This window comes from Solanum stenotomum, chromosome 8 (genome assembly GCF_019186545.1).
Source record: "Solanum stenotomum isolate F172 chromosome 8, ASM1918654v1, whole genome shotgun sequence".
Lineage (NCBI taxonomy): Eukaryota > Viridiplantae > Streptophyta > Magnoliopsida > Solanales > Solanaceae > Solanum > Solanum stenotomum.
Genome location: NC_064289.1, coordinates 47,499,839 through 47,504,953, shown reverse-complemented (window position 1 = coordinate 47,504,953; position 5,115 = coordinate 47,499,839).

Below are 5,115 nucleotides of genomic sequence, written 5' to 3'. Positions count from 1 at the left end.
TTCTCTTTTTTCTTTATGTATGTGTTCTCCATCTTCTGCATTCTTACTTTTTTGTTATGGCACGTTATCTTTGGTTCTGGGCAATAAGATCATCTTACCTACTAGTGGTTTTGTTCATATGTGCAATAATGATCTGATATTTTGGATCATGACAAAAAGCTTTCAAAAGGGAAAAACTTACTCAAAACTCACCCGACCATCTTGGGAAGCGTGTCATACATCCCAACACACCACAAACACTACACAGAAACTTCGGAAAGAGGAAAAACAGTAAAAATCACACAAAAGCAATTAAATGACCACGAGAATTATTACAAACACTAGCAAATTATATTCTATCTTTCAACTTTCTCATTTCATTTTCTAATCATTACCTTTCTTTAAATAAAATTAAAATGGTATAAGATCTATTGCAACATGTAATTTTATTTTAGATTAGATGGTGCAGTACTAGAGTCAGGAAAAAACACATTTTAAAACGAAATATTAGTGCATTCATTATAACAGACATAACAACAAAAATAATCATTAGCAGCAATGTCACGCCCCGAGCCTACACCCTGGGCAGGACTGGCACTCGAGAACCATTGTTGGCCCCAAGCGAACCCTTGGCCTAGCTTACTTACTCAGCGGAAGACTTAAAAACATTAAAACAAGGATTCAATGCATCTCAACTCAACTGTTTAATAAAATAACTTAGAACGTTTAAAGGTCAAACATTCAACTTGGCCAAAGTGGCAACTCAAGTCTTAACATAAGAAATAACAATGTAAAGACAACTGAACTACGAACTGACTATGAAGCCTCTAAAACAAGGAGGGATGTCGGGACAAGACCGACGATCATCCTAACAACTAAAATACTAAAGAAAATGATAAAGGGATCCTCCGGAAAGCAAGGAGGCTCACCAACTAACTCCGAGTGCTAAACTCGATCAACGAGGCGCTGGATGCTAATCCTGGTTACCTGTGTCTGCATCATAAAATGATGCACGCCAAATAGCATCAGTACATTGAATGTACGAGTATGCGAGGGGAAACCTAAACAAGACATAATCTTGAAAGGAATCTGAAAAGAATACTTACCTTGGCTTTACCCAACATATGGATACCTCAACTCAAATGCAAAGTAAAAACAAAAATAACGGTACAATCTATACAAAGCATTTAAAACGATAACTGGTAACTCAACGTATTAAAGAGATACAATAACAACTCAGTGTACTCATATAATAAAGTAATATAATACTGTGGGAGTTTCTCTAACCGACAACCACTACTATGGGCGTAAGTTATGACATAACGTCTTTCCCACGATGCAGAACTGTCCTATACTTTTCCGTCATACGGAACGCCTTAACTAAGTGGATCCACTAGTCTATGCTAAATAGCACCAAGGAATCATCTAAAAAGTATGATCCTTTCTACCCATGATGGCTACATGGTTTTTGGAGACTTGAGTTATTATGAACTCACGTCCCCATAATGGTGCTCAATACTACTCCCAAATTATACTCAGCTCTTATGTTTTTAAAAACAAAACTCTTTCAGTGATTTGAGATAATTACTCAAAAACTAGATCAAGGCTCTCTTGGAAATCAGTGTTTCCTTTCTTGGTCAAATGTGAAAACATTTTAACTCTTGGGAATACTTAGTTCCCGTATAATCTTTGATCATATGAACTTTACTCTTACTCTTTACTCAACTCAAAAGTTAAGTCTTAAAACAAAGTTAAAACATTTGTAAAAGACTTCTTGAAAAGACTCTATGAACTTTCTAGACTTGGCTCATAACTTTACTTGAATTTGAATTTATGGATTCAAGTTTATGAATGATTTCTAAGTGTTTAGAAGTCATTTAGAATAGTTAAAATCAATAGGAAGCGATAGTACACTTTAGAAGGACTTAAACGGGCTAACCGACAAAAAAACGAGCGGGGCAAATGACCCGGGAGCGTTCCTAGCGCGCCACCCCAGCCCTCCTGGCGCTACGGGGGCGCGCCGAGCTAGCCCCTCCCCAGGCAAACCCGACAAACTTTTCAACTTGTTTTCTGATCTAAATTCTACTAAACTCGATCCCTTTTCTCAAATAATTTTTAGAATCAGATACCCAAAACATATATACAAATATCTAACTCAAACAACTCAAGGAATCAACACTTAAATCTCAAGAAACTCTTCAATCTCGACCCAAATTCAAGAACAAAAGCAATTCAAGAACATTCAAACTTCCAATCTTTTTAGAACGAATTCACGCTGAATTAAACATGTTTGGCACTTGGGTGAATGAACCTACCGTTATGAAAGTCTCACATACCTCGTAGGATCAAATCCTTCACGAAATCCACAATCAATTCCTTAGGAAGACGATGAATCCTTGCTTCTTCACCTCTTTTCTCCTCTTCTTTTCTCTTCTCTCAAAAGCCTAACTCTTTTTCAAAAGCGTAAACTGACCAAGTTCAGTTTAGACCCAACTAATTACCAAAAAATGAAATTAAAATAATAGGGTATGGAAAGGACCAAACTACCCTTCCAAAATCCGAATTAGACTTTCCTTATTTGAACAACCCAACTTCAAATGGACATATCTCACTCATACAAAATCAGAATCGTGCAAACTCGGCGGTTTTGGAAAGATAATTCCAAGATATTTCCTACGGTATCTAGAAGAACGCCTAACTCATCCTGAGCTAGGAGTTATGGTCATTCGAAGTTGATTAAAAAACTCAACTTAGCTTAACTTAACAAATTTCCAGATTTTTCATTCTTTCCTAAAATGACTCTTTCTAAATCTAACTCTTTCTAGTTCTTTCAAATAGCGAGATGTTACAATATCTCTCCCTTAAGAACATTTGTCCTCGAATGAGATTACTCTTATTAGGCTAAGGGCGTAACATCTAACATTCAACTCAAACACCCAACAATAAAATTTAACACATCAAGTATATAAATTAAAGAGTACTAAGAAGAGAATTAGTACCTTGATCTGGAATTTCTCCTGGCTCAAAGAGATGTGGATATCTCTTTTTCATATCCTTCTCAGCTTCCCAAGTAGCTTCTTCAACAAACTGGTTCCTCCAAAGGACTTTGACTGATGCAACTTCCTTAGTCCTTAACTTGCGAACTTAGCGATCTAAAATCTGAACTGGAATCTCCTCGTAGGATAAGCTATCCTTGATATCAATATCTTTAGTTGGTATGATAAGTGAAGGATCTCTCATGCACTTCTTCAACATGGAAATATGAAATACTGGATAAACCACTGCTACCTCTTGGGGTAGCTCTAACTCATAAGCTACATTACCAACCCTTTTGGATATTCTATAAGGGCCAAAATACCGGGGACTAAGCTTCCCCTTCTTACCAAATCTCATAACACCCTTCATGGGTGAAACTTTCAAGTATACCCAATCATCTACTTCAAACTCTAATTCCCTTCTCCTAATATCAGTGTAGGATTTCTGACGACTCTGCGTTGTTTTCAACCTCTCTTGAATGACTTTCACTTTCTCCATAGCTTGATGAATTAAGTCTGGTCCTATCAACCCAGCTTCACCAACTTCAAACCATCCAATAGGAGATCTGCATCTTTTTCCATAAAGAGCTTCATAAGGAGCCATATGGATGCTAAAGTGGTAACTATTGTTATACGCAAACTCAATGAGAGGTAAGTGATCATCTCAATTCCCCTTGAAATCAATCACACATGCCCTCAACATATCTTCTAAAGTCTGAATAGTGTGCTCTGCTTGACCATCTGTCTGAGGGTGAAAAGCAGTACTTAAGTTAACCTTTAAACCCAAGCCTTTCTGAAAAGATTTCCAGAACTGTGCAGTAAATTGTGCACCTCTATCTAATATAATCGATACCGGAACCCCATGAAGTCTGACTACCTCTTGAATGTACAACTTGGCATAGTCCTCTAATGTATAGGTAGTCGTTACCGGCAAAAAGTGGGCTAATTTGGTCATTCTATGCACAATCACCTAAATAGAATCATGTTGCCTACGAGACCGTGGTAAACTTGTGATGAAGTCCATATTGATCATCTTCCATTTCCACTCTGGAAGTTCTATATTCCGAGCCATACCACCGGGCCTTTGGTGCTCTACTTTAACTTGTTGGCAATTCAGATACTTAGCCACAAACTCTACAATGCCCTTCTTCATACTACTCCACCGATAAACTTCTCTGAAATCGCGATACATCTTTGTGGAACCCGGATGGATAGAATATCTGGAGCTATGAGCTTCCTCCATGATCCTTTCTTGGAGTTCATCCACCCTTGGTAGACACAACCTACCTTGATACCTCAATACACCATCTCCCCCTTGTTCAGCCAATACTTTTTTCTTATGAACATTTGCCTTCAATTAAAGAAAAATAGGGTCTTGGTCTTGTTTCTGTTTTAACTTCAAACACTAATGATGATTCAGCCCCATTCATCACTACTCCTCCTCCTTCAGTGGAATCCATTAGATGAACTCCCAATCGTGTAAGTCTATGCATATCTTTTGCTAACTCTCTCTTTTCTTCCTCAATATGGGTGGTACTACCCATAGACAACCTACTTCAAGCATCCGCAACAACATTAGCCTTACCTAGGTGATATAGAATACTCATGACATAATCCTTGAGTAATTCTAACCACCTCTTTCATTTGAGATTAAGCTCTTTCTGAGTAAACACATATTGAAGACTCTTGTGATCGGTGAACACATCCACATGAACACCATTAGGAGTGGCAAACGAGCGAGTCGAGTCGAATATGAGTCGATCAAAAAATGAGTTAAATAAAAATTGATAAGTTACCCGACTCGACTCACATTTTAAATAGGTAAAAACAAGTTATCCAATGGATAATATGGGTACCCATATTTACCCATATTATAATAGAAATCTTGTCAAAAGCTTTAAAACAAAAAAAAATTAAAGTTTTTTTTATCACTTCTCTCCACCCCCTACCATCCCCACTACCCCCTATCCCAAAAAATGTAAAAAAAAATTACCACCCCACCCCTACCAGCCCCCCACCCCCTACCATCTACCCACACCCCCTACCACACCCCATCCAAAAAAAATATTAACAAAATTTTAAATTTTTTCATTAAAATTTT